This window comes from Sinocyclocheilus anshuiensis, unplaced genomic scaffold, assembly GCF_001515605.1.
Source record: "Sinocyclocheilus anshuiensis isolate Anshui unplaced genomic scaffold, SAMN03320099.WGS_v1.1 scaffold300, whole genome shotgun sequence".
In the NCBI taxonomy this organism is placed as follows: domain Eukaryota; kingdom Metazoa; phylum Chordata; class Actinopteri; order Cypriniformes; family Cyprinidae; genus Sinocyclocheilus; species Sinocyclocheilus anshuiensis.
Genome location: NW_015557379.1, coordinates 1,232,829 through 1,252,284, shown reverse-complemented (window position 1 = coordinate 1,252,284; position 19,456 = coordinate 1,232,829). Strand labels below are relative to the sequence as shown.

The 19,456-nt window shown below is 36.9% G+C and overlaps 1 long non-coding RNA gene across 1 annotated transcript in view; it reads left to right on the top strand.

The window, feature by feature from the left end:
* Positions 1-18,945, top strand: part of LOC107679208 (uncharacterized) — a 27,386-nt gene extending 8,441 nt beyond the window's left edge. The window contains exons 2-3 of the long non-coding RNA XR_001633020.1: positions 2,157-2,162; positions 18,934-18,945. This is a non-coding gene — a long non-coding RNA (uncharacterized LOC107679208). The remainder of the gene's footprint in view (positions 1-2,156; positions 2,163-18,933) is intronic.
* The last annotated feature ends 511 nt before the right edge of the window (positions 18,946-19,456 follow it).

The window sequence follows — 19,456 nt, the reverse complement described above, 5'->3', positions numbered from 1 at the left end:
CCTCCCGCCTCTTTGCCCATTTTCGATTATCCGGGAGTGACGCGTGGTGATGCGCTGCCAAGATGGTGATGGCCCGCTCCGCCCACTTTGAGCTTCAAAAACGCTCTTCGAAAATCTACGGGTGACGTCACGGACACTACGTCCATGTTTTTATACAGTCTATGGTTATAATATATGATTTAGGTACGCAACATTGCACGACCAAATGATTCAACATGATTGCAATGTGATTTTTTTCAATAGTAGTTCAATAAACAAGAAGTTAAAATTAAGCGGCTTACATTTTAGACAAAATATTGACTGTTTTTGATCAATTTCGCTGATAAAAATAGTTCCAATCAAAGCCACAGCAGAACTGTTTTGTGTCTCCGAGCAACACAGTGGTGTTTCTTTACTTAATGAATCCACGTTTTTGAACGAATCAAGTGAGTCAATGATTCAGTAACCCATTCATAAAGACAGTAGCCACTTGCCTCGTTTCTGAATGAATCAGCAGTTTGAACAAATCTGTTGAATAAATGACAGACGGTGCGTTCCAAACGGGATATATCGCCCTCCGAAGGGCACTTCAGAGTGAAAACAATCTTGGCCGCCATATTGAAGGGTCGTTCCAAACCGAAGTGCTCAAAACTGGCCACTACAAAGGGCTCTTCGGAATGAAGGATTTCGAAGGGTACAACTGATGGACACTTCGGGCTCCCATGATCCTTTGCGCAGATTCTTTGCATGATGACCGTGCCTCCGTGTGGGCATGTGATGATGACGCAGAAGGTAACTTCAAGAAACAGTTGTTTGGTCCTCTACCCTTCAACCCTTCGAAGCTCTCACTCCGAAGGGTAAACCCTTTGAAGGGATTAGGGCTTAGGGATGAGCCCTTCCGAATGGAATGCAGGGTAAATGACTCATTTATTCAAACAGTCATTTGCCGCCACCTACTGGTTTGGTTTCATATTTAAAACTATCATTGCATTTTTCCCAACATTAATTATTTGTATATTTAAAAAATATTTAAAACATTAATCTTGTAAAATTCTTCATGCATTCGAAATTTTGCAGTGTAAATACATTTATGGCACCTCAGCTTCATCAAACAGTCTCTGTAAATGCATCTAATGCCACTTCAGATATAGCTTCTGTGTTTCCTGCAGTGGAAAGATGAAGTTTGTTGATACTGATTTCAATTGAATGGTAACAACTCTACAGTTTCTTATTATTATCTAACTGAATTACTTGAAGCAATGTAAGAATTTGATGTGAAAGATGACGCATTTAACAAGGTTAGTGAAAAAATGACAATTTTAGAAGCATATGGGAAATTACATCTGTTTTGTTATATACAGCAACTTTTCAGTTAATTGTTATTCCTACCTCTTTTCTAGTCACAGAGCACTTTATTGAGAGTTGTTTAAGTGAGAGAACGTCTGTAACTTTGTCCAGATTGGGGGTATTGTAATGTTTAATATTTTTTATGTAAATAATTTTTGCATTAAAAAAATATAGATTTTTGTTTGTATATTCTGTCAATTATAGTTTTCAGAAAGAAAATTGGAATCAGCAAAAAAATCAGCAGGTCACACTTACAAAAAAATCAGAAATCGGAATTGGCTAAGAAAATTGCAACCGGTGGATCGCTATACTCCATTATTTTTTATGTATTTACACACTCGTGCCGTCGAACTGTTGTATAAACGCAATATTACACTCGTAGACATGAGAAATTGCTGTATATCGGCACGCTGTGATTACCTACGTACGGCCGAATCACAGCCGTGCCGATATACAGCCATATCTTACGTCTACTCGTGATATTGCTCATATATATAGCCTATCATGTCCCTGTTACACTTAATGTTGTCACATCTTCCTGGTTAAATAAACATCACTGTTTAGGCGTGGTTAACTCTTAACTTTTATAAAGAATATCTCTTTGGATTTGAGACTTTAGTCTTTGCAACTTTACAGATCTTCTTTATGCACCAAGAGCTTGTAACACTTCAAAGAGAAAGGAAAAATTGAAATCACATCATATGACCCCTTTAAGGACTGCTTGGTTTGAGTTGGGCAGGTCATTCCACCAGGAGGGAACAGTTAATGTAGAAGTCCATGAAAGTTTTATGATAGGTAGAATGCAAAATGCTTCAATACAAGCATTTCAGTCAAATGTAATTTATGCAATATTTCAAACCTTGTACCCACTTGGGAAAATCGTCTCAGGTTACGTATGTAACCATGGTTCCTCGAGGGAACGAGACGCTGCGTCGGAGGACGCTAAGGGAACACCCTTCAGCATGACCGGCTCTGAACCTCGTGTGTAATCAGACCAATAGATGGGCGAGACGTCACAGGCGGGTGACGTAATGACCAGGAAGCTATAAAAGCACGTGCGGTGAGACCAGCGTCAGCTTCCAGGAATGAAGCAAGCGCTGGCAGAGATGCCGAAAGTATGGCCCCGAGACGCAGCATCTCGTTCCCTCAAGGCCTGGTCATTACGTCACCCGCCCGTGACGTCTCGCCCATCTATTGGTCTGATTACACACGAGGTTCAGAGCCGGTCATGCTGAAGGGCGTTCCCTTAGCGTCCTCCGACGCAGCTCGAGTTCCTGAAGAGGAACAACCCATGGCAACGGTTTATAAGTAGCCCAATTCTGTGGAAAAAACGCGGACTTGGCAACCCTACATTCAAGAAGAGCTGCCGGAGTCAGATTTGACTGATCTCAGGTCCAGAATAAGGAGAGATGACTGACAAGACCATGCCAGAGTATTTGCTGCTCAACAGATCCTGAGCTCACTGACAAATATCGAGGCGAAGGGAGATCAGAGGACTCATAAGAAATAGAAATAGCATCTGTTATCCACCGACTGAGGGTCTGTTTCGTAGCAGGAAGACCTCTCTTAGGGGTACCATAGCATACGAGCAGTTGGTCCGCCCTTCTTCACAAGGCAGCTCTGTGGACGTATGCGTCCAATGCTCGCACTGGAGTATTTGCTGCTCAACAGATCCTGAGCTCACTGACAAATATCTGATCTTGTAAGATGCTCCCTTTACACAGAGTGAGTGTGATCGCGAAATCGAAAGTGAAAGTGAACAGCGTGAACGCTCATTCAAAAGAGATTAAAATACACCGCACACAGAGAGCTGCTCCCTGATGCGCCAAAATTATACACACTATTAGAATGTAAAAGGAGTGGACACGAAAATCGCGGTGCGAAACATGTTGCGGGAGCAGGCGGCAATGGTCAGAGATTCAGCGGGAGCGAGATTAAGAAAACAACCAAATCCCGGACATTTTGGGCGATTAAGAAATCAAGGCCGGATGCATATTTATAGGTCCAAAAAGAGGACATGTCCGGCGAAAAGAGGACGTATGGTCACCCTAACTGTCTGCCACCCTTACCTCCTCGGAGGAAACGCCTCTGATATATAACATATTAACTTTTTTTCACAACATAACATAGCCTCTCATATGTCATTGCTTAAATACATACCTCATCTTACATTTTTTCTTGCCCTTTCAGCTGCAGCTGAGACTGTTGTATGTCCGCTGTGCTGATGCCCCATACAGAGCACACATATACATCTCCAGTCATTATATTAGTCAGTCATAAATCTCCAGTGCTTTATGATGTTGAGAGCAGATCTGCTGCTGTAGATTTGGAGAAGCATTTACCAGCTTGTGCTTTTTGAAAGCTTCAGACTCATAATGAGGCCGAATGTGAGTTTGAGCGTAAGAAGCCATGCAAAACAAAGAAGGCTTGATGGCTTTTACTTTTCTTCCTTTACAAACATCACACTGCACATCTCTAGGCCCAGCTTCTGGAGATTCCTGCTTCATTCCATCTACAATTTCAGCCAAAACTGTGTTTTTACTGAGCGATGGTCTTTGGTTGAATGTCGTCCTGCACGCAGGGCAGCTGTATACTCCCCTGTAAGATTCCTGATCCCAGAACCTCTTAATACATCTCATGCAGAAACTGTGTACACAAGATGTAGTCACTGGTCCTTAAAAAGATTCAGACAGACCGGACAGTTTAAGGCATTTTGAGTATCGAAAAACGATTCTGCCATTTTGGTGTCTTTAAATCCAGTGCAAGATTCACTGCAGAATAACAGGGTAAAAACTTAAAGTCCGTTATGTAGTAAGAGTAGGGAGTGGCATGCACAGGGCCGTCCTTTGGGTGGTGCAATTGGTGCGGTCGCACCGAGCCCCGCGGCTAACGGACCGGCTAACAAACCTAAAATTGTTGTGAGTTAATGATTGATTGGTTATTGATCCACCTAGTGGTGAAATTTGTCAATATATGGTGCAGCTCATCCATACATATAATGTAGGTCAATTTAGTCAATATGAGTCCAATTTTTGTTTGATAATAATTCACAACACAGATTTAGGTTTATAAATTCCCTCACAGACTCAATCCTATAGATACAAACTTTACAAAAATATGTTAGACAGGAAAATAATCTCACAGGAGATATGCACCTTGAGTTATGCTGTAAACACCCATAATGACACGTCAGTCAAGTATCTGTCATGCGAGTCACACCTTCAGTTGGGTCAAAATGCTCCTTGCTGCTACCAGGAAGGACAGTATCATTCCTTTACTGGCTTTCAGTTCAATACAAAATCCATTTTATAATTTAAATGCATTCTCCAAGATTGTTTTTGTAATGTAACATTTGTCTGATTAACAGGTACATGTTATGGTTGAGTACATTTCAACATGACGTGACTTCTGCTTGTGTGTCTCCGCTTACAATAAATAGAGATATAAAACACATTATCTGTGTTATCTGCTGTGTTAGTCAGTCATTCCTTGTAGTAGTACAAAAGAAGCGACGATTTCATACTTCATATTTGAATTCAGTGTGATTCTATAACAAACTTTTTAAATCGGTGTTTGAATAAACATTTGAGCACAGAAAGGTTAATAAATTATGTTGATGAGCTGTTGGTTCCATTCACTGATGGCTGGTTTAAGGTCATTTAATCCTTCCCTGTTGGTCCCCAGTTAGAGGGTAAATGTCACAAAGCTGCTAAGGAAATTCTTTCTGGGACCCAATTTAAATGGTTTCAATAACAACTTTTTTTTTTTTTTTTTAACTCATTGGTCTTTTCTCATTATCTGTAAAGAACACGTACATGGTGTTTGGCACTGGACCCAAAGGCAAAGTGTGACTTATGTCAAGTACAAGCAATCTGCCTGAGGAGAGATTCTCTGTGCCATAAAGATTGATTGTTGTGAGCTTCCTGATATCCTTACCTGGATGAGATTTCATGTCATTCATAGTTTAATTTTTATGGGGAAAATACCTTCTAAGTTGATTTGTTTTCACCTACAGACAGAAATATCCACCTTTGTACCTTTAGGTCCAGTACCTGTAAAATGTGCTCTTTTCTTCACATATTCTTCACAGATAATGATGCAAAGTCAATGAGTCTCACAATGAACATTTATTATATAACTTTTCTTTAACATTGGAAAGGAGTCCCACAGATCTGAACACAAAACACACATTTGACTCAGAAGCTTCTGTTAGTACCTTAACAATGTGGAAACAATGAGTAATGTGGTCAACAAACCTGGATATACCTGCAGAAACTAATCTAATTGTGTAGTAGATGTTTGGTTAAATGGTTACTAGTGAAGAAATTATGGATCAAGATTTGGATACTACTTCAATACTACACAAAAAAAAAAGTGGTGTAGGATTGTAGGATATACATTGTTTCAAAGCAGCTTTACACAAAATCATTAGTTGCATTTGGCATATTAGAGGTGGTTGTTTTTAAAATCTAAACATTTAGCAGATTTTGCACCCAACTGCATATATTCCCTCTACGGAGCATTAGACTGAAGAACCTAGTCCTCTGAGTGTACAGGCAAGGTGGCATCACATATCATCCACTAGATGGCAGCACAGGCCAGGTTTAGCAGTTCGACTCTTTCATTTCCTGTGCACCTCTTTAACATTACACAGGCCTTATGCACCACACATGACCTCTTTTATGAATACAAATCACCAGTAAATGACACATTTAGTGCCTGACTCAAGTTCCCACAACTCTGGGTTGCCAGATTTTGATACTAAATCATACTCATAAAGAGTAGAGTTCACATGGGAGATCAGAACATTCAGTATACAGTAGCATCCATGCAACTTTAAACTACAAATCAGCTACTTTCTCAGTTATTGATTAAATAACTACAGATGTCTGTAAGTTAGACCTGACAACAAGGCACATTTCTTCTTCTCCAGGAGCAGCAGGACGAATGAGCTGCTTGACTGACTGTACGGCATCCAGATCTGCTTCATCCATATCAAAACAGAGCCGTTCAGGATAGACGTGGCGCCGTGTTCACACTATCAGCATGCAGATCTATCACGACACCTCCTGTTGTGTGCTTTATCTTTGAATCAGTGTGAGGCTGAACGGCTAACCCCTGACAGCATGAATGCATATTTACGCATTTACACTGATTCACAACACCGAGCAACATCACAAAATAACCCCAACTCTGATGCCCCCTTTCCCTCATAGATATGCTCAATTCATAAGGAAGCATTCAGTGTATGTAATTACATGCTGTATGAGAACAAATGTCTCAAAGATATAGTACAAGATCTCTAATGTACCTTTTAGCCAAGTTTTGTGTGTAAAACTTCATCATCGGTCTCTTATGCTGACCACCATTTAATTGATAAAAAAATACAGTGAAACAAGTAAAATTGTGAAATATTATTACAATTTAAAATAACAGTGTTATAGTTAAATATATATATCAAAATATAATTTATTTGTGTGATGCAAAGCTGAATTTTCAGCATCATTACTCCAGTCTTTAGTGTCACATGATCCTTCAGAAATCATTCTAATATGCTGATTTGCTGCTCAAGAAACATTCATTATTATTATGACAGTTGAGAAAACAGTTGTGCTGCTTAATATTTTTGTGGAAATTCTGATTTATTTTTTCTTCCTTTGTTAAACAGAAGGTTCAAAAGAACATAATTTAATTGAAACGTCTTTATTTTCATAAAGTCTACTGATCCCAAACTTTAGTTTTAACATACTAGATCACAATTTTAAATATTAAATCATATCGTTTAGTTATCCTTTAGAGTGTATGTTGTCATTTTGGTCACTTCTAATATGAAAAACTAGCAAATTATTAAGAAATATTCCATGTGTTTATTTTTTCCTTTTAAATGTTTCAAAACATGTTTTCTTGGGAATATTGTTTCAATTTGTAATACTTTTTTCCTGTGTCTTCAATATACTTTCCATCCTGTCAAATCCCTTTAACTAGCAATACTCAAGGAAGAGACATCGTTTTGTTTTTTTCTTCTTTTTTTCAGAAGAAACAACCAGGGGTCAGGAAGTTTAGCTTGTTATTAACCTCATTAACCTCTTTAGAACATGCATGTTCTTGTCATTTTGCAAATAATACAATTATAATAAATCAAGTTAAAGCACCTGACCGAAGCAGATTTCTGAAAGACTGGAAATGTTTTTATAGCAATACTTCATAGCATATTAACTTAAAGTTCAAAAGGTACTGCATAACAGGAATGACCCATTTATGAATATAAAGGTACCTTGTGTTCATTTTCTAGAGCGGACTGAAACATGCAAATGCAGGGGAAAGACACAAACAGACTACAGTAATTTATCCCACAATGTTTCCACAGGCATATCATCTTAACACACCTAACCCAGTAACACACTACAAGAAAGCAGTATGCACAGCTGGTTTAAGTAACCTAAACCACTTAATGTAGAAAAAGAACTATTAAAAATGTGACTCAATGTTGTTTCAGATGCAGACGGAGCTCCAGGAGCAGCGAATGGGACCAGCTATTACTAAACACTCGTAAAAACGACCTCGATGCAAATGAGGTATGAGGCTCTTCTCAAACACAACGTCTACTTGCTATTTTATTCAGAAGGCAATATAAATTCCCAGCCGGCAATATAAGTGACAGGGTGGGCTGTGTGCGTTTCACTATATGGTCTACTTATGAGAGCCAAATTTCTGAAAACGTCCTCCAAAATACAGTAAAACCTCTTAAAAACCCACTTGTCAAGATGGTCCTCATTAGTGTAAAAAAGCTCATAAATGTGCCAAATAACACCTTAAATGAAATCTAAAAATGTGTCTATATGGGGTAAGTGCATATTATGCATTCTGGGTGGTTGCTTACAGGCTTCTGTGTTATTTTAGTCTTTTGAAATGGTCCAATTGCTTAGTTAAAGGAATAGTTGAACATTTGCTGCGAAATGTACTCATCCTCAGGCCATCCAAGATGTAGATGAGTTTGTTTCTTCATCAGAAAAGATTTGAAGAAATGTAGCATTACATCGCTTGCTCACCAATGGATCCTCTGCAGTGAATGGGTGCCGTCAGAATGAGAGTCCAAACAGCTGATAAAAACATCACAATAATCCACAAGCAATCCACACCACTCCAGTCCATCAGTTAATGTCTTGTGAAGCGAAAAACTGTTTGTAATAAACAAATACATCATTGAGATATTTTTAATTTCAAAACTGTTGTTTCTGGCTAAAATACGAGTCCTCAATCCATAATGATGCTTTCTCCAGTGGAAAAAGTCCCAACCCGTCTAAATCAGGAGAGATCTATCTGCATAGATCAAGCACCGTTCACAAGGGAACACAGTCCAAAACAGTTCTGAACAAATTTGTCAGTGGATTTTGATGTGAGACGACAACAGGGGATGGACTTTATCACTGGAGGAACAATTATGGACTGGTATTTTGGCCAGAAGCTACAGTTTAAAGTTAAAATGCATAAATGATAGATTTGTTTCTTACAAACATGCAGCGTTTTGCTTCACTAGATGTTAACTGGTGGACTGGAGTGGTGTGTATTATACTTGTGGATTATTGTGATGTTTTTAATCAGCTGTTTGGACTCTCATTCTGACGGCACCCATTCACTGCAGAGGATCCATTGGTGAGCAAGTGATGCAATGCTTAATTTCTCCAAATCTCTTCCTATGAAGAAACAAACTCATCTACATCTTGGATGGCCTGAGGGTGAGTACACAATCAGCAAATTTTCATTTTTGGGTGAACTATTTCTTTAAATAACAGCACACCTTCCTGCAAGAATTGACACAAACCTCAGCCAACATAACTTTTTAGCTTCAATTAAGAGCACTAGAAGTCAGTAGAAGGTTTTCGTAATGGACAATGAATGTGTTTATCATCTTCTCTGTCCAGGGTTTGTCATCAAGGGCACATTAGTTTCATGCCCAGACTAATAAAATCCCCTTCAGCTGTCATGCTCCTTATTCACGCTCCACATATTTCATGTAGAGACTGTGGTCTTCAAGACACACGCAGGTCAAATTTCAGACCGTTTGAAGTTTTTCATAGAGAATAAATCACAAGTTCAGGCAGATTAATTTAGTGTATTTTGGAGCAGTCAAATATGGCAGTATACTTTTACGGCTTCCGTTTTTATGCGTGTCTGTGTGTGGTGCTGAATTTAGCTTGGCCGTTTTCTGACAACAGCTCAAACAAAGACTAACAGGATCAGATTTGAAAAACGTTTAAATAGTGTTCAGATATCCAATCTTTTCACCAACATTCTCTAGCTGTCTTAAGGGACCAATGATCAGTCTAAAAAACTGAAGTTAGTTGACATCCTTTCAGCATGTGAAAATCTAAACCAGTTAGTGCCTGTGTTTGGTAGGATTTGGTTTCTTCTGTGGGCATGAGAAATTATTGCTCCACATGAAAAGCCTGAAAAACTGGGAATGTTAAAATATTTTAAACATTAAAAAAGATCATTATAATATTTTTGAGGTAAGTTAATCACAGATTGCATGATAATTGGTAACCTGACTGTAAAAATATAATAAAGTCTGTTTAATTCAGAAAAAAAGGAAAAGAAAAAGAAATTAATACTTTTATTCAACAAGGATGCATTAAACTGATTAAAAGTGACAATAAACACATTTATAATGTTACAAAAAATGCTGCTGAACTTTCTGCTCATTAAAGAATATAATATAATAAATAAATAAAAAATAGAAACGTGGTTTGCACAAAAATATGAACTGTTTTCAACATTGATAATAAGAAATGTTTCTTGATCATAAATCAGCATATTAGAATGATTTCTGAAGGATCATGTGACACTGAAGACTGGAGTAATGATGCTGAAAATTCAGCTTTGCGTCACAGGAATAAATAACATTTCAAAATATATATTCAATTAGAAAACAATACTTATACAGCATTAATCTTAGTTGAATTTTTTTAACATCTACTAATGCATTTTTTAAATAAAAAGATGTATGTGTTAGCATTAGTTAATGCACTGTGATCTCATTTAAAATTGTATTTACCAACATTAACAAAAAATAATAAAAGTTAGATAATGCATCAAATAATGTTAACAAATGAGATCAATAAGTGTTATAAAGTGTTACTGAGAAAATTTTCAGATTTGTTATTTACATACCAAGTATGTCTTAGTTTCTAGGCGGATAAAATAGTTATGAAAGGTCAGATTTTAAACAGCTGCTCTCCAGTGCCACACAGTGGTCAGACACATTAATGACTCCATTTAAGAAAAAAATGATAATCAGATGTACTGTACTTGTCTCTTAGAAGATCCCAAATTACCTCAACATTCCCCTTTACTTTAGTGATGTATTATGGGTTTAACAGGGTCATATGGATGAAAGATAAAAGACATTTCAGTGGTCATAATTACACTGCGGTTTGATCACTATTTTTAAAAGCGTGCATTTCTATGAGCTTTCAGTTGAAGCTGTGCCAATGTTTGGGCTGTTAGTGACGTCCTCCCCTAAGACTGATCCATTTAGATTTCACCCACACCACGCTAAAAGCTTCTTTATCACTGTCCAAAACAGAGACTCTGGCCAGTTGATAACCCTCATACATCACAGCCATCCTGACACATCCACACAGTGGGAACCGAGCTACAATAACACACTCATCTCTGCTGGAATTCTGGGTTAGTTAATAGTTAAGTCCACAGTCAATAGTAAAAGTTAAGCTCCTTTGTGACATGCTGGAAACAATTTTGACTGGTTTTACTAACCTTGTCTTTGCAAATAATAAACAACATTAATGTCATGATTTTTTAAAGCTAGTGAAGTAACTTTGTCATGATATTGCAAAGATGCTCTGAAAAATAATGGCTGCAAAAGGGGGTTTTCACAGTGATGCCACAGAAGAACTAGTTTTGGTTCCCTAAAGAACTTTTCAGTGAACAGCTCTTAAAAGAACCACTTTTTTCTTAGTGTGAGAAACATTAACACCAAAATAAAATAAAGGTTATTTATTGGCATCAATGGTTCCATAAAGAACATTTAACATCCATGGAACCTTTTACATTCTGCAAAAAAAGGTTATTTTCTTTACATTAAAGGGGTCATATGATGCCCATTTTCCACAAGTTGATGCTCCGGCGGTGAAACAATGGCGGACTGATGACAGTCACTCAAGGCGGGTCTAAGGTAAGACGCCAGTCCAGTCTGTGCTGAAACGCTACTGTCAATCAAACTATCGTGGGAGGGGTCTGTCTGTGTGACATCACACAGACAGGCATCTGAGATCAGCTCGATTTGAGAAAGGGGAAAACATTTAAAAAGATTTAAAAAAAAAACACCGGGTGGATTTTTATCATTATAGGGTGGTTGTGTACACACACTGCCAACACGCATTTCAGTTCAAACAACTTGTAAAAGTGCATGTAGCATCCTATGACCCCTTTAAGAAAAAAAAGTGGTTCTTTTAGGAACTCGTGGGGACCCAAAAATGGTCGCTGCAAAAACTCACTTTTCGAACTTTTATTTTTAGGAGTGAATAACCTGAAAAACCTTTTTCCACCATAAAAAACATTTTGTGGAATGGAAAGGTTGCATGTTAAAGGTTTATCATGGAACCATCAATGCCACTTAAAGACCCTTTATTTTTAAAAGCAGATTATGCACTATCATGGTAAACCTTCTATCAAAATAAAATATTCCAGTAAAAGTTGATGGCAGTGGCCTTCTCTTATTTATTTATTTCAGGAGTATCACAGGATGTCATATAGGGAGACTGAGAGAACATGGGCTTCAAGTTCCTAGCAATTTTGTAACATTGTTCACCTAGTTATTATGGCGGTCCTGCCAGCCTTTCCCAGAATCTCATTTGAGTTATTGAGCTCCCCTATGAGCCTGTTAAAATGACTTCAAAATCTCTTTCCCAGAGAACAGCACTAACTGTGAGCTCACCTCATGAAGAACCAGCTCAAATGAAAACCAGCGATGTTTGCAAATTTGTGAGAACATTTGCGATTTCTGGTGCAATGTTGCCTTCAAAAAGTAGGCTATTTTAACCCTAAATTACAAATCCTATTGTCTGTGATAGCTTTTGCTTTATTTCCATTTCTGAAGTTATCATTTCATCTTCATATAGATAAGACACAACTTCAAAGAAATACAAATGAAATAAAATAAATACAACAAAAATAATAAATATATGATGATATATTTAAAATATAGCTATATTACATATATATATTATATATATATATATATATATATATATATATATAAAATCGCTATATTTTAGGAATTACTAATAATATAAACTATAAAATAAACATACATTTAAAATATATATTTTAACAGTAGAATTTAAAAAAGAATATTATAAATAATTATTTTATTTAAAAGAATTTGACATTTAGATAAATTATAGAGGGTGAATACAGGAAATTATTTTTTTTGATGTTATCTTTTTTCATTGTGTGTGTTTTTTTTTAATAGCAACTGCTACATCAAATCAACATCCCATGCTACTAGAATAAACTTTATGCTAATTTTACTAATGGAAGACTATACTCATAAATGTGATGATTATTAAGCTTAAATAAGTATTATTTTGCTTTGTTTGTGCTAAAATTCTCACAGACACAGTTTAAAGACAATTGCACTAATGGGGACACAGTTGCCTCACAATCAGTCTCTCCTGTGAATCATTAAAATAATCAAGACCAACAGCTAATGCATCATGATTAAGGGTGTGAATCTGAGGGACAGTAGAGAAAATGAGCAATAAAAAAGTAAATTAAATAAATAAATAAAACAAGAAATCTCTGGAATTAAGGGAAAAGCTACAAAACAATACCCAAATGTTCATATGGCACCATCGTATCAATTATCAGGAGCTAGACGCTAAATTAAAACATTAATGTGTCTAAAATAAGGGTGAACGGCAGACACTGTCTGAACTAGGTCAACATAAAGCATAAATTATGTTGATGAGCTGATGACGGGTGTATGATAATTGAACCCTTCTCTGTTGCTCTTCAATTACAAGGTAAATGTCACAATGCTGGTATGTAAATTGTGAAATTGGCTGTTTTCTGTTTGTGATGACAGAACGTTACTAACAACAGAGTCATTCTTAGAATAGTTACAAGGAAAAAGTCGTTCTGCCCAGCAACTGACCTGACTAAACAACCTCGTCAACTGTCTCGAGTCTTTGTCTCTGTAAATACAACGTGCTTGAGAGTCTAAACATTTACCTGGGACTGTGTGCTGTAATGGCACTGGTACTTTGAGATTTCTTTGAAAACTGCGGTTTTTATTGTTTACTTTAGGAAGAGTTTCCCAACTGAAAGGTCAAACTAAAGGCAGTAGACGCCACATGATGGTTAGTTTCAGCAGATGCCAGAACTACACCAACATGCAGAACAAACAAACATGTTGCTCCAATAACGACCTTTCAGAAATAATCATGTCATGTATTCTGATTTTTTTTTGCAAGTTACATCTAAATTGCAAGTGGTTATCTATTATAGTAGATATTTTCCATCAAACTTCACATTTAAAGCATTAAAACAGCATTTATTACTTGGGAATTGCTTTCTCCAGGTTATACACCTTCTTGATGTGCTAAGAAATAAATAAATAAATAATAAATAAATAAAATTTGCTGTCATAATTTAAACATGAAAGGACATGACACATCTCTTTAATTGATGGGGACATTTTTTTATGAGTGGGCCAAGATATTTTTTATGTATTTTTATACAGGTCCTGTGGCAAACAGGATGTCTAGATATTTGCATTACATAGAGAGTATCACTTGATATGTGGGGAAAAGTAAGATTGTCAGGACAATCAAAGGCAGGACAATAAAGATACAGGAATACAAAACAAGAAATGTATAAACGTTAAAAATAAACTTTTTGCATGCTTGAAAGGTTTAATAACATGACAAAAAGATGCATCTCAACCAAAAAATAAATATAAACATTTCCAACTTAAGTTTATTTTATATAAACTTTATGTAATTTTAATAAATAGCATATAAATAGTTTAAGTAGAAAAACAATATTGCACAATACATGAAAAATGCTTAAACAAATTTTAATCAAAATATAGATACACATGCAGTTGGTTGAAGTGCTTGTGTGCATACAAGGGTTTAGTGACATGCAGCAAATGGGAGAAATAGAATTAAATCAGATGTATTTACAAAAAGGTAATTAAAACATGAACATATCAGTTTTCTGATCACAATACATTTTAAACATTAAACACAAACATGGGAACAAAAGAAAAGTATATATATATATATATATATATATATATATCTTTGACCAATTTAACCATCTGACCCAGATACAATAATATCAGCAAAAATTATTCATAATTATTATTTTAATTACTTAAGCTTAAATTATTTATTTATTTATTTATTTTTACTTTTTGTATTTTAACTTTATAGAATAATATACCTTTTTAAAAATACTTATAATAATTTATTTTTAATTACAAACCCAAACATAATGCAAACTCTATTGCTGATAAGTTAAGTTTCTATCCTGATAATCTAATCTTAAACAAGCTAATCTTCTGCTACTCATCTAGACATAAACATATAATTCATATAGGGCCCTATCATACACCCGGCGCAAGTGTTTTTGCTAGTTTCAGCCCGACGCAGTTCTCATTTTCCCGTCCTGCGCCGCGTTGTTTAAATAGCAAATGCATTTGCACCCATTTGTGCACCCATGGGCGTGCTGGTCTAAAAATGAGGTGTGTTCAGCCGCATTGTTGGCGCGTTGCTACTTAGAGGAACTGAAAATAGACTGCGCCAAAGACCAACTCAAACCTGGTCTAAAGTCTGACGCAATATTTTTTCTTTGTTATTTAAAGAGCGCGTTATATGAGTAATATGAGCCTATAGGCAGGTGCACAACGCCCGTACACTTTGCTTATTACACACACAGGGACGCGCAGCAGCCCACAAACATTTTTAAATATGAAAAATTACATTCCGCCATGTAAATAGCGAACCTGCCATGGCGCGAGCGCAACTGGCTTTTAAAGGGGATGGGAGATGAGACTCTGATTGGTTTATTGCACGTTACGCCAAAAAAACACCCATTACTCATTAAGAGAATAGGGACAACCCGTTTAGACCATGTGCCCGGGCGCGCCGACCGTTTTCCCGTCATTAAACTAGCAAAAGTGGATTCAGACACGCCCTGAGTGCACCTGCGTCGTGCGCTTTAGACCATGCGCTTGGATCGTTAAAATAGGGCCCATACAGTGTAATCTTCTGTCTGTCTAATAAGGCCCAAAAAGCTTTTATGGACTCAAAGAGTTCACAAACCTTGTAAACAAAATTTGAGACGAACTTCACAGCCAACAACACGATCAGGGTTAACATGAGCAGAATGAATTGTCACGAACCCCTCTCATTAACATTATACGAGCCACATTACTTTACAGCATACAGCTCTGAATCGTTTTACAGCGGGTCACGGGCTGATAACATTAAATGAGAGATTAAAAGAGACATTTGTCACATGTGTTGTGAGGTCATATACGGCCTGGCTGGTGCTCTCCACTCTTGAATCAACAGAGATGGATGTCTATAAAGTGCTCTCTCGTCCTCATAGGCCAGCTGGTGTTGTGTATATTTGCAGATGTACACCGTGTGCCCTTGGACTGTGTCCTTTATAATGTGGACAGTGATGGAACAAAATGTCATGGATATCTAGCCTCTCGTTTCAGCATGAACATTTATTTCAGTTCCTGAGAGCGACCCATATATCACATATAGAGTAAATAATCTGACAATAAGAGTCTAATAGTTTCCAGCACTCCAGCAGATACAGAACACATGGCTGCTGAATGTGTACATTTATAGCACTGATGGTAACATTAGGTTTTGACAAAGAGTTACGGGATCGTATGACAGTATCAACCACAACTCACAACTCATCACAGCTGACCTCACTGGGTTTGTTTTGCTGCTTTCTCAGAGTTCATCCCTTATGAATTTGCAAATCGTGATGATGATGCGATGGAGTAAAGGGCAATGTCATATTCCTTCAACAAAGACAGAAAGCTTTGCATTAGTTGTGTAATTGATGCTTTATCCATTTTATCATTCCTGTGATGCTGTATTTTGGTCATGCAAATCTGTCTTTTCATGAACTGGCTAAATGAGTATTTCTACAGCAGTGATGCACCAAAAAGCAACTTGCAAGACCATAATGGACAGTGTTGGGGGCTGTTGCTTTTAAAAAGTATTTTAAAAATAGTCAAATTAATAAAGAAATAAATAAATAGATTTTTAGATTAGATTTAGAATTTTTTATGTTATAGACTTAGGATATAATGTATCAGTCATATGGACTACTTTTATGGTGCTTTTATATGTTTGGGGGGGGGCTTGAAAGCCTGTATACACTATGAATTTCCTTCATTGTACAAAATTATGTACAAGGCTGCATTTGTTTGATAAAAATACAGTAAAATTGTCAAATATTATTACAGTTTAAAATAACAGTTTCTATTTGAATATATTTTAAAATGTAATTCATTGCTGTGATCAAAGCTGAATTTTCAGCATCATTACTCCAGTCTTCAGTGTCACATGATCTTCAGAAATCATTCTGATATGATTTTAAGAAACATGTATTATTATTATTATTATTATTATTATTATTATCATCAATGTTGACAACTTTACTTAATTTTGTGGAAACTGGGATTCTTTGATGAATAGAACAGCATTTATTTGAAATATAAATCTTTTGCTACATTATAAAAGTTTTACTGTCACTTTTGATCAATTTAATGCATCCTTGCTGAACCTTCATAGAAAACTTTAAATTAAATGACTCCAGAAACAATTAATGTGGTCTAACCATCAAGTATTTCGATAAAAAAAAAAAGGCCTTTCCAAACTTTTGAATTTTTTTTTTTTTTTTTTAATTCATATTCCTTTAATGCAAGTATATGTTGAGTTCTAAGCTTGACGAAAGAAATAAAAACTTGACATTGAAGGTTTTGACCCTTGAAAGAACATACTATATGTGTGGGTGAAGCAAAAACCGCATATGTGCGTCAAGCCTCTCATTGAATTCTAGGAAACATTAGCTGTCAAACTAGTCAAAAGAGTACAGAGAAACAGACTGAAGCTAAGTTAAAGAAGTTGCTCAGCTACAAAGAGCTCTATTTGCTGAGAAATTATTATTCTGTGCCTAGACCTGCCTGAGTATGTTTTCTCTTCCCCAAGGAGGTTTACTGTTCGGAAAATCACCTCTCTATCCCTTCCACCATCCTATTATCCAGTTCTCCACCCTTCATCTCACTCTGTATTTGTTTTGCTGTTTTCATGGGTCATCTACAGGTCTAGGAGGAGCATTTGGGGAGGCTTCAAGGAGAACATATCCTTAGCTTGCTCATTCCTTCACAGCCCCACTGTTATTTCTGGAGGGTGTTGGAAGCAGGTGTCTCTTCTTTGCAAGGGTGTAAAATCTAGTAGGTACGCTGAGGACATGTCCCTACCAATATCCAGCGACTACTAAATTGTCTCTAGCAATAATTTTGATCAAACAATTAAACATCTGTTATCTGCTGTTATGTCCCCACCAATGCATAAATCAAACCTATACAGCCTTGGATGAAACAGCATGTTGCAGACGCACCGTTAAGCTTCCCAGGTCACGAATCTGTGTATGCAGCTCCACTAAGTTGAAAATTTGTGCGTTTAGCATCTTTGCCCCATTAGCTCAAATGACTCATACACTTGTTTCAAGGCAATCAAATCACATGTTTGTGACCATGTTACTCCCAAACTTTTTTTGTCAAACAACAGTGCCTTATGAACGAATGAATGAAACGCATTTGTCCGTGTTTCACTCCGTCTCGAATCACGCTCGCGGAAAGCGCTTGAGAAACAGTGTCTTTTCCGCGGCTCGGTACGCTTTCAACTCGTTTTTTTTAGTCTCGAGCAAGACTGTACGACATTCACATTACATGATTTGACTGATTTTTAAGTAGAAAGGGAGACAGCGCACCGCATTAAAAGAAATGATCATTCATGTTTTCATAACCGCTGGCCAAATTCAAAAAACGAAACTAAAATTAAATCATCTTTGAGAGCAAGGGGGGCCCCTGGTGTTTCGGGGGCCCTACGCAGCTTGCGTATTTTGCATATAGGGAGGATCGGCTCTGTCAAACAAACCCCTCTGACCTACAGTTTAGAAGTAGCTTTTGAAAACTGAATGTTAATAACAACACATTTGCAGGGTCAAAGTTCTCTGACACTTGTTCACGGGTTTGCACTTACGTATAATAGGATTTAGCAAATCGTAAGCATATTTGGCATGCTGTCTTGAAGGAGGGCTCCGAGCTCGAAATATAGCCCGTATATATAACTAGAGGGTTGCACTGGGTTCGGGCTCCCGCAGGACCCAACGCAAATCTCGCGGGAGCGGGCGGTTTTACCTTTGCTTAAATTTTGTGGGAGACCAGCAGGGAATGGTGGGATTTGGCGTGTAATAGAAATGGAGTCAACACATTAAGTTGAGAAGAAAATTAAAGCGGCTGTTTACTTGACAAAAGCAAAGCAAGGCAAGTCAGACATCTGGAAACAATTCTCAATTGTCACTGAAAAAATGGAAAAGAGTTAAACTTCGTAATTTGCGATAAATGTGCAAAAGTGTTAGTTTACAACAGACATAAATCTGGCACCTCTGCCCTGAGGCGACATACCTATTTTCTAAGTTCTATGTGTTTATTCATTTAATAAGTTAAAGTTATTATATATTGTGCTTTGGCTTATTTACTTAAACCTGTTTGTTAACAGCTAGACTGTTTGTTTAGTTAATCGTTTGGGTCGTGTGTATCATGCAGTATGTTTAAAAACTGAGGTGCCGATGTGGTTTTGTTTTAACGGTCAATGTTTTAGAACGCTTATAAAAAAAAATACCCAATGTTTTTGTCACGTGTGGTGCTTTGGTTTAGCATTAACTTACTTCATCTTATTTAAGGGTGTTTCTGCAACTACGGGCACTTTTGACTCTCCACAATGTAGAAAAATCAACCCCTGTGAATTTTAATTTTAACCATGTAATACATATAAAAAGGTCA